Raw genomic sequence first — 11,662 nt, 5'->3', positions numbered from 1 at the left:
AAAGTTTTATGCTAACGTTTTTTATAAATTTATTTTATAAAATGGTGTATTATAAATTATTTTGATTTTTTGTGGTAGTTTTTTCGTAAAATGTTTCACGCATATTATAGCAGAAATATTTTAGTAAAAGAAAATATGCTATTCATATTTCTATAAATTTATTTACCTATATATTATCTATATTTACCTATATACCTATTTACAAGTTTGTTTCAAGAATTTATGACTCTATTTTCTTTGAATAATTGTAGAATATCTCATTCTTAGTCTTGATCTTGCTGTATCAAGTAGTGCTTTAATTTTGTGCCTGCAGTTTTGTTGTTTTTTGGATATCTGTCAGCCAATTGTTCCGTTATATCCAGTAAGTTTATTATAATTCTATTTATTCTGGAGAATATTATCCAATTTTTAGCGCATAACAAAAAAAATAAGACGGGTGTTTAGATTATTTTGCTTATTTCCAGACTTCATTGACAATCTTTTCTCCTATTATTGTTGGAGTCCAGTTTTTCATCTAATTTTATCAAGTAAGTTTATGATAATTCTATTTATTCTGGAGAATATTGTGTAATTTTTAGCGTATAACAGAAAAATAAGACAGGTTTTTAGAATATTTTCTTTATTTGTAGAATGTCTGATAGTGACGATAGTTACATGGCGCTCTCTGAATGCGGATCAGAAAGTTATATACCAAGCATAGACGATTCTAGCAGTTCGGACGATTCAGGAACAGATGCCGCTAGAACGTGGTGTGATGCTGACGCCATTACTTTTCCAACGCCTCCTCCACGGTTTCCATTCACTGGAACTCCTGGATGTCGGTTTTCTAGAATTGAAGTAACTGAACCGTTAGAGTACTTCAAATTATTTTTTGATAAAGAGTTTGTGAACGATATTACTTCAGATACGAATAGGTACGCCGTAACGAAACCACAGACATCCAGGAGCCAGTGGAATCCTGTTTCCATAGAGGAAATGTTCATGTATTTTGTCATATTACTGCAAGGAATAATTCATAAACCGGATGAGAGGATGTATTGGACCACGAACGAAACACTTTTCACTCCAATTTTTCGAAGATTAATGTCAAGAAATCGTTTTTTGGAAATAAAACAAAATTTGCATTTTAGTAATAATCAAAATTATAATCCGCGAACTCATCCAAACCCTAAACTGAATAAAATTTGGCCAATAGTTGAAAATTTACGATCAAAATTTTTCGCGTCTGTATGTTCCAGAAAGAGATATAGTGGTGGATGAGAGTTTGATGCTATTCAAAGGACGTCTTTCGTGGAGACAATACATGCCTCTCAAACGGTCTCGTTTCGGTGTGAAATTCTACATGTTATGCGAGTCCTCATCTGGCTAGTTGTGTAATTTTATAATTTATACCAGAAAAAACACAGTTTTCAACGAAAAATATAAAGATATGCCTGTTACATCAAAAATTGTATTATCATTAGCGGACTCGTTGTTAGGCAAGGGCTATTGTCTAAGAACAGATAATTTTTATTCTTCTCCACATTTAGTCGATTATCTGGTTACGGTCCAAACGGATTTCTTTGGAACTGTGCGGACGACCAGACAACAGGTCCCGGCTGAGGTTAAAAATAAAAAATTGAAAAAGGGAGAAACAGTGGCGATGCAGAGAGGTAAAGTGATGATTATGAAGTGGCAAGACAAAAGAGCCGTCACTTTACTCTCTACGGTCCACAACCCAGCAATGGTAAGCAAAGAAACTCATGCCGGTAGAATAGTTATAAAGCCACAGGTTGTTGTCGACTATAACGACACAATGGGAGGTGTTGACGTTTTAGATCAGCATCTTTCGAGATTATCCAGTGGCGAGAAAAAGAGGGAAGAAATTTTACAAAAAAGTATTTTTTCATTTATCGGATATTTGTATGTATAATCCTTTTGTTTTATATAAAAAAATGGTGGCACTATGGAACATTTGGAATTTCGGGTTAATGTTATAGAAACAATTGTTCAAAAATATCACACCGAAACGAGGGTTACCAGATATGGTCAGCCGAGAACTTCAGGTCCGAGAATTCCAGGTCCACTTAGACTTACGGAAAGACATTTCCCGGNTATAGAAACAATTGTTCAAAAATATCACACCGAAACGAGGGTTACCAGATATGGTCAGCCGAGAACTTCAGGTCCGAGAATTCCAGGTCCACTTAGACTTACGGAAAGACATTTCCCGGTCCTTCTTCCGGCGACGGACAGAAAAAAAGCTCCCACTAGACGCTGTGTCGTATGCAAAACTAAGCATGACGGTGCAGGGAAAAAATAAGAAAAGAGACGAGGTACAATTGCAATGATTGCGATGTGCCTTTGTGTGCAGCACCCTGTTTCCAAATATACCACACAGTGGAAAAATTTTTTAAAAATTTACTCTTATTTTTAACAGAATTTCATGTAAAAATTTTACATCAATATTTCATCATTATGTTAAACTATTTTTTGATACCTTTCTTACTTTTAACTTTAAATAATATATAAATATATATTTTTATTAATAATTGTGTAATTTTAATTTTTATTCACTTATTTTATAGTATTTATTTATGCGTAAATGTATTACTTTATATCACATTATTATTTTTCAATGGTGTAAATAATATTGTATTTTATTATTGTAATCATTTAATATATGTTTTTAAATCAATAAATTTATTTTTATTTTATGTTTTGTCATGTTTTTGTTTTTAAATTATTTTTAAAGCTAACCGACGAATGGCATCTTTCCTGCGCGCTAACGAATCATGCAGGAAAGCCACCATTGCAGGCTGCAGGTAGCCCCTGTAAAGTTGGCTATCCAGAGGGAAAGCTGCCATTTAGGAACCAGTTTTTGCCAAATTTGAAAAATCGAAAAAACCACTTTTTTCAATTGAAATGAAGAATTTTTTTAAGAAATAAAAATGAGTGGGCTTTCAAAAAACGCCTTTTTTATTGCAATGGTCGTTAAGGGGATAAAATTTTAAAACTCAAGGATTTAGATGAAAAAAAAACGCTAGAAAATTATTGTACCAGTCTCCAGTCAATACTTTCGGTCGAAAATGAATCAGTTATAAATGCAAAGGATCTTCAAGAAAAATTGCGTGATATATCCCGAATGCTAGCATATTCTATGAAACCTTTGGATGTTTTAAATAATTTGTGCCAAAATACTGTTGTAGCTATGAGAATTTTATTAACACACCCCGTCTCTGTAGCTAATGAGGAAAGAAGTTTTTCCAAATTAAAATTGATAAAACACTACTTAAGAAGTTCAATAAGCCAAACTGAACTTAAAATCTATCATGAATTTTTATTGAATCTACATTGGCTGCCACTGTAAAATACATATCCATAATTAACGAATTTCTAAAGTTAGAAGAGTAAAACTATAAGAGATTGTTGTAGATGATAGTTGACATCGAAATTATTTAGTAGTTGTTTATAATTTCAAAATAAAAATAGTATTCGTACATTTTGAGCAGTTTTTTTTTTTTTAAATATCACAATCGAAGGTTATTTTAAAGAAAAAACATTTAAGGGGTGGCATTTCGAAGACTTGATCAACTGAGAAAATCTATCGCACAGCCCAGCTCTTGGTTGTTTCCTGTTCTTCTTACTATATATGTTTTCTTAGCATAAAGTTGCCGTTGAAAACAAACAATGCCAAGATCCAACGAACACCAAAAAGATGGAGGAAGAACTAAACAAATTAATAACAGATGTCTGGTATCTAAACATTATTTTATTATAGAAATTAGAACTTCCAACACTAACCTTACCTAAATTCATATCATCAACAATGCAAAACCATGACTTTAAAAAAGTAAATAAGTTAATTTTATAATCGACAATTAATTTTGAAAGATACAAAATTAAAGAAACTCAAATCTAAAATCAAAAAAGTTAAAGGTAAACACACTTATGAAATCGACTACGATAACCCATATACTCGTAGAAGATATAATAAATTAGTTAAAAAACTAAATTACCCAACTATAAACGAATGAAAAAACTGGGAACAAATGTCAGTTGTAAACCAAAGTACTTGCATAATCCCTAATTTTGTTAATAATTTTTTAATCAACGGTTTAAACTTTAATGGTCCAACAAACATTAATTATAATAATTTCATAATAAGTTTAGACGATATACTAACTAAAATAGAAATTAACGAGAGAGGCAATGAAGATTGAATTCGAGCCATACACAAAACCATGCGAGATTAGAAATGTGTTAGACTACAATTCAAACATCCCACTGTACATAAAAGAAAACATATTCATCATGGAGTATAAAAAAAAATCGAAAACAGAACAAGCTCACTACAGGAGAAAAAACATCTTAACGAACTGCGAACTAAATTCCTATTATATAAAAACTGAAAATTTTTGCTATGGGTTTCCAGAAGCGTAAATCGTTCATTCAGAGAATTAAGGGTAATGTCCAGAATATAATTGGAAAATTTACTCTCTTCTGTTAAGGGTTCATCGACAGTTTCTTCGTAGTCAAATTGATGCTTTTTCCTTCTGGCTCTAACTTCAGTTTCGGCAGGAAATTCTGTACTGCATTCAAAATTCTCTGCAATCTCATTAGCAGCAATTTTCATCTGATCATATCCAGTTTGTCTGTAACTTTTCACTTAGCTTTTTTCCTTCTTCCCTTATCTTTTAAGCGTTTCTTTTTGTATTTCCAGACAATTTTTTACTTTTCTTTTCCATACCGTAATAAAAATGTTAAATAAACATTCACAGTCCTTTGCAAAGACCGGAGAGGGTCATTAAAAATGAATGTATATGCTTATCATGCTATTAAAATAGGGTAGATAAAATAACGATAAAAATGAGTTGCAAAGCTAGTAAGATTTGCAACTCATTTCTATCGTTAAAATTTGATACACGGTTAGAGACGTCATGAGAATGTATACTAAGAATGGATTTTTCGAAATTTTCCCCATGACGAAGAGGTAGAGGATTAAGGCTTAACCTGAAGAACGGCTTCTACTGTACTATTTTAACTTTTTGTTTTTAACTGCGTTTTAGTAAGGTACATCATGAGAATGCACACTAAAAAGAAATTTTTGGAAATCATCCCCGCTAAGGAGAGTGAGAGGGTTAAGGATTATCTTAAAGAACTCGGCTTTACTGTACTATTTTAGATGCGGTTTCTTGCGTTTTTGCAAAAAATCCAACATATTTTTAGACCATGTTAAACTTCTCTAATTAATCTCGGAAGAGGGAGACCTAGTTCTTGCACCCTGTGAAAACGAATAAAATCAACTATAAGCTAATTATCTTAATCTTTGCTATCGTTACTTTTTGCTCGAGCCACGCCGGGCTCATGTGCTAGTAAATGGATAATGAATATCTGTCCAAATGACAGCTAGCAGCCGTTCTGACAGATGCCCTTCCTTAATTAACTTGTCATTGTATTGTCTCTATTTCAACATATATGAATTTAGTAAAAAATAAAGCAAAAAATAACGAACGCAAAAGTAGGCAAATGCAAATATTTTCTAAGCATCTCTGTCTATCACACACAGAACGTAACAGTAATCCAATATTACCTAAATAACTATCTATCACACACAAGCCCACTTCATGCAAATTCTTCTTTTTGATTCGAGTCACTATTGTCACAACGGAATCCTTTTCAATGATATAAGTAAGTAAAATTGATGTAAAAACAATAATTCTCTTACCTGATCTACTTTTTAAACACAAAAACTGAACTAGTGTAAATGCAAAAATATTATACTGATACGGATATGTATATCTGATGTACTGACTTAAACACAGCACAGTCACTCGCTACTTCTCGAGACAAACTAACGTTAAAATTAAATGTTGTCAATAATTTAAGCTCAAAGCAGAACTATCAACACGTTACACGTGCAATTGTCTTTTATAATAATTGCTGACTCCGCTTTTTAGAAGCGGTCACGCGGTATATTACAAACAAAAACAATAGCTTTGCGCTGTCGCGTGAACAGCCTTTTGGCGAGCACTCGCCAACAATGCACCTGCACCAAAAACCGAAATCAAAGGATATCGAAAGCATTTAGGCAGAGGCGTGCGATAAATCATAAATCGTATACATCCATATCAGAATAGCGTAGACCGATATTGAAAAACATTGCGTAAAAATTTTTAATTATTGAATGGTTCAAATATTGATATTTTGATTTCTCTGCTTATGCCGCTACCTTACGGTGCCGCCTGATGCGGCCACCTCTCTGCATCATAGCACGGTACGGCCCTGACAACATATACCATATAATTTACTCTGGAAGCACATTTATTTAAACAAACGAGTTAACATAGGCATATAGCAGTCCGAACAAACTTTTCAGTTCCAATTTCGAACAAAGCGAATACCTTAACATGTAAATTTGTACGAGTATATCCGCGGCCGGAACAAACAATACAGTTTGAATATACGATGATTCCTGTATTATGAATTAGAGCAAAATATATACTGTTCAAATTACTGATCGAATAAATTAATATTAACTGTAATTAACACGGACAAGTATCTATGGAACAATTCTCTGTTCAAAAGAATTTTATATAAAAAAGCACTAAAAATAAATATTTTCAGTTAAAAACAAGTAAAAATATACTTTCTCTACTTCTGACTTCGAGGATATCCAAAACTAGGTGATATCTATATGCATATAATAGATGAAAGAGTTTCGAATTCAACAGGTATTAAATATTATGCAAGATATCTATACGACATAATAATACAGTAAAGCGTCGTTTATCCAAAAGAATTCCAGTTGGCAAATTTTAATTTTCGCTCGTGCTGTGGCGCTGCAATCTTTGGCTTTTGGGCTACTCCAATATTTTTTATGTTTGTGTATGTGTTTTAGCTGGCAGCATGGCACTTTTGTGTGGTGTTTTTCTGAGGACTGTGTGTCGTGCTCAATCGAACGTTTTTGATACTAGATTAACNTCTATACTTACCGATAAAATCGACGCAAACGAAACGAAACTGAGAAAAACACTCGAAACGAGAAAATTTTGACAGCACGAACTAAAAATCCAACCGTTCGCAATAACAATCAACGACCGCTCGCAACAATAAAACTCTGACAATTTGTTAGTACACAAGAGTTTTATTGTTGCGTTGCCACGTTAATGTGGGCAAAAACCTAATATTCTCGTGTTTTGTGATGATCATCTCGTTTAAAATTAAATAAAAATTTCGATTTTATCAAGACCCGAAAAAGAATAAACTTCGAATATAGTAACTTCAAATTTTATATCCCTTTGTAAGTTACGTCAGCGACAAGCTATAATCTATTAATTGTAGCTCTTATATTGTGGTTAGCGATTCGGAATATAATTGTGATATTAAAAATGCATTTAGAGAAGTCTACGGTTTTTACTGGCTTATCGAATAAACGGTACGAATGAACCCTAGACCATCACTGACGCGCAATTGACTGATTGCCCTTGGATGTCGGCTTTTTACTGAAACACAGCTTTTCTATCATTAATTGTCACGGCACGCCATTGGTAAAAACAATAATTCTCTTACCTGATCTACTTTTTAAACACAAAAACTGAACTTGTGTAACTGCAAAAATACTATACTGATACAGATATACATCTGATTTACTGATTTAAACACAGCACAGTCACTCGCTACTTCTCGAGACAAACTAACGTTAAAATTAAATGTTGTCAATAATTTAAGCTCAAAGCAGAACTATCAACACGTTACACGTGCAATTGTCTTTAATGATAATTGCTGCCTCAGCTTTTAGAAACGGTCGCGCGGTATATTACAAACAAAAACAATACCTTTGCGCTGTCACGTGAACAGCCTTTTGGCGAGCGCTCGCCAACAATGCACCTGCACCAAAAACCGAAATCAAAGGATACCGAAAGCATTTAGGCAGAGGCGTGCGATTAATATAAATCGTACACATCAATATGGGAATAACGTAGACCAATATTGAAAAGCGTTACGTAAAAATTTTTAATCATTGAATGGATTAAATATTATTTTGATTTCTCCGCTTATGCCGCCCCCTTACAGTGCTGCCTGATGTGGTTGCCTCTCTGCATCATAGCACGGTACGGCCCTGACAACATATACCATATAATTTACTCTGGAGGCACATTTATTTAAACAAACGTGTTAACAGGAATATCGCAGTCCGAACAAACTTTTCAGTTCCAATTTCGAACAAAGAAATACCTTAACATGTAAATTTGTATATCCGCAGCCGGAACAAACAATACAGTTTGAATATACGAGGATTCCTGTATTACGAATTAGAGCAAAATATATACCGTTCAAATTACTAATCGAGTAAATTAATATTAACTGTAATTAACACAGACAAGTATCTATGTAACAATTCTCTATTCAAGAGAATTTTATATAAAAAAGCACTAAAAATAAATATTTTCAGTTAAAAACAAGTAAAATATACTCTTTCTCTTCCGACTTCGAGTATATCCAAAACTAGCTGATATTTATATGAATATAATAGATGAAACAATTTCGAAGTTAACAGGTATTAAATACAGGGTGTCCACCATGAACCTGACACATAGCCTGTGTTTGACTACCATATCGAAGTGCAAGATGGTAATCAGATGTCATGCATTCCATTAGGCCAGGGGTTGCCAAAGTGGTCGATATCGACCCCCAGGGGTCGATGTAACACCATTCGGGGGTCGACGGTTAAAAAAGTTTGGCGACCCCTGCATTAGGCGGAGAAACTGTGGAAGTTGTATAGGTAATTTTGAAAACCCGCCAAAGTGACTGTAGGTGGCATGGTAGTAGTCAAACGCAAAATGGCTTCTCCACAAGATAGGGCACAAGTTGTGTGGTGGTACGCTAAAACAAATTCCAGCAGGATCCTCCACATTGGAGCCTGCATGTTCGATGTTTCCTCGACACATAGTTTCCCGGTTGTTGGATTGGGCGCAGAGGACCGATACCGTGGCCTCCTCGATCGCCGGATATTACGCTCTTAGACTTTTTCTTTTGGGGATTTGTTAAGGAAAAGGTTTACACCAGTATCAAAATTCGTGATCTTCAACATCTTGGTGTGCACATTCACAATGCTGTTGCTGCTGTCACGCCTGAGATGCTTGAAAGAACCTGGCAGGAAATGGAGTATAGACTCGATGTTCTAAGTGCAATAAAAGGAGCTCATGTAGAGGTTCACTGATTTTTTTAATAAAACGTTTTGAGTTTTTCATCCTTCCTGAGCGGTAGATTTTTTACAACAGTTTCAAATGTGTCAGGTTCATGCTGGACACCCTGTATTATGCAAGATATGTAGATGACATAATAATACTTTATGATTCTCAAACAGTTTCATCTAAATACATCGAGAACTATGCGAACAGACTACATAAAAATTTAAAATTTATAAGTGAAGATGAACAACAAAACGAGATGAATTTCTTGGATGTCATTATAACAAGAGAAGAAACAAGTGTATTATTTCGTAGTATGAAAAACTATGTAACAATAATAAAACTATTAATTATAAATCTTACTGTCCCATAGAAAATAAAAAAACGTATTTATTATGGAATTAAGAAAGATATTGTACCGAACAACTATGCAAGAAAATATAGATACTGAAATAAAACAACTGTTTAGAAAATTTCTGTTAAATGATTATCTGAAGTATATCCTCTGTAAGTGGTATAATTTCTATTTAAAATGTAGATTTAATGTTAAAAATGACATAAAAATATTTCTTATGTACAGTTTCCTTATGTTAATATTTTTGAAAAATATAAACCGATATTTAAAGAATTTTCTATATGCACAGTTGCTAATCAAAAGAATAAGATGTCAAACATTATCAGTGAAAATTCGCCCAGGGACCAATTTAAGATCGCCGGCGTTGTATACAGAATGTCATGTACATGTGGAAATCCAAATTATTACATCGGAGAAAGTGATAGATTGGATTTGAGAGTAAAGGAACACGAGGCGGCCATTAGACTGAGAAGGACAGAAACAACAAGGTTTTACATTGTAGAGAATTTAATTGTAATATAAATAGAAAAAATACTAATATATTGTATGAAATAGAAAATTGTTTAGAAAGAAAAATTGTCGAACATTTTTGCATCACCGAATATAAAAATGTACTTAATTTGAATACTGGGATGGTTGTTTATGCATGCTGAGAACCGCTGCAGGATAAAAAGTGTAACCAGCAACTGATATCTTCATGTATCCACTGAAGAGGCCTAAGGAAAAAAGGCGAAATGCATTTGTAATGTGTCAATTATATAATAAAGTCAATGGTAATGATAAAAGTTGAATTTATTTCTTGTCACTTATTTGCCGGTTTTGACCTGTAGAATCCTCGAAGTCGGAAGTAGAGAAAGTATATTTTTACNATACAGTAAAGCGTCGTTTATCCAAAAGAATTCCAGTTGGCAAATTTTAATTTTCGCTCGTGCTGTGGCGCTGCAATCTTTGGCTTTTGGGCTACTCCAATATTTTTTATGTTTGTGTATGTGTTTTAGCTGGCAGCATGGCACTTTTGTGTGGTGTTTTTCTGAGGACTGTGTGTCGTGCTCAATCGAACGTTTTTGATACTAGATTAACTTGTAAAATATAATTTTTTTGTTTTTATATTTTTCAATATTTTTTTTTTGTTTGTAAAAAATAAAGAAATAATTTTTAACGATACAACAGCCACGATTATCATTTTAAAAAGTTTATGATAGGCTTAACATCGACGAAAATTCAACGCAAAGCGGCACGCAACGGAGAAAAATTTCAACACGGGATAGGTTAATATATTTTTTCGTACATAATCGGTTAGCCGAACAACGGCAGTCCCCAATTGATTCGGATAAACGACGCTCTACTGTAGTTTATGATTCTCAAACAGTTTCATCTAAGTACATCGAGAACTATGCGAACAGACTACATAAAAATTTAAAATTTACAAGTGAAGATGAACAACAAAACGAGATGAATTTCTTGGATGTCATTATAACAAGAGAAGAAACAAGTGTATTATTTCGTAGTATGAAAAACTATGTAACAATAATAAAACTATTAATTATAAATCTTACTGTCCCATAGAAAATAAAAAAACGTATTTATTATGGAATTAAGAAAGATATTGTACCGAACAACTATGCAAGAAAATATAGATACTGAAATAAAACAACTGTTTAGAAAATTTCTGTTAAATGATTATCTGAAGTATATCCTCTGTAAGTGGTATAATTTCTATTTAAAATGTAGATTTAATGTTAAAAATGACATAAAAATATTTCTTATGTACAGTTTCCTTATGTTAATATTTTTGAAAAATATAAACCGATATTTAAAGAATTTTCTATATGCACAGTTGCTAATCAAAAGAATAAGATGTCAAACATTATCAGTGAAAATTCGCCCAGGGACCAATTTAAGATCGCCGGCGTTGTATACAGAATGTCATGTACATGTGGAAATCCAAATTATTACATCGGAGAAAGTGATAGATTGGATTTGAGAGTAAAGGAACACGAGGCGGCCATTAGACTGAGAAGGACAGAAACAACAAGGTTTTACATTGTAGAGAATTTAATTGTAATATAAATAGAAAAAATACTAATATATTGTATGAAATAGAAAATTGTTTAGAAAGAAAAATTGTCGAACA

The 11,662-nt window shown here is 33.1% G+C and overlaps 1 long non-coding RNA gene and 1 pseudogene across 1 annotated transcript; both read left to right on the top strand.

Annotated features, from left to right (window-relative positions):
• Positions 1-256: 256 nt before the first annotated feature.
• LOC111636142 lies at positions 257-809 on the top strand. The gene is made up of 3 exons (XR_002758491.1): positions 257-361; positions 465-527; positions 630-809. It is a non-coding gene; the product is annotated as an uncharacterized LOC111636142 (long non-coding RNA).
• Positions 810-975: 166 nt separating this feature from the next.
• Positions 976-11,598, top strand: LOC111636133 (annotated as a pseudogene).
• The last annotated feature ends 64 nt before the right edge of the window (positions 11,599-11,662 follow it).

The sequence above is a fragment of the Centruroides sculpturatus genome, unplaced genomic scaffold (assembly GCF_000671375.1).
Source record: "Centruroides sculpturatus isolate CEXI.00-Female unplaced genomic scaffold, Cexi_2.0 scaffold1046, whole genome shotgun sequence".
Taxonomy (NCBI): Eukaryota; Metazoa; Arthropoda; class Arachnida; order Scorpiones; family Buthidae; genus Centruroides; species Centruroides sculpturatus.
This window is presented reverse-complemented; position numbering and strand designations above follow the sequence as displayed.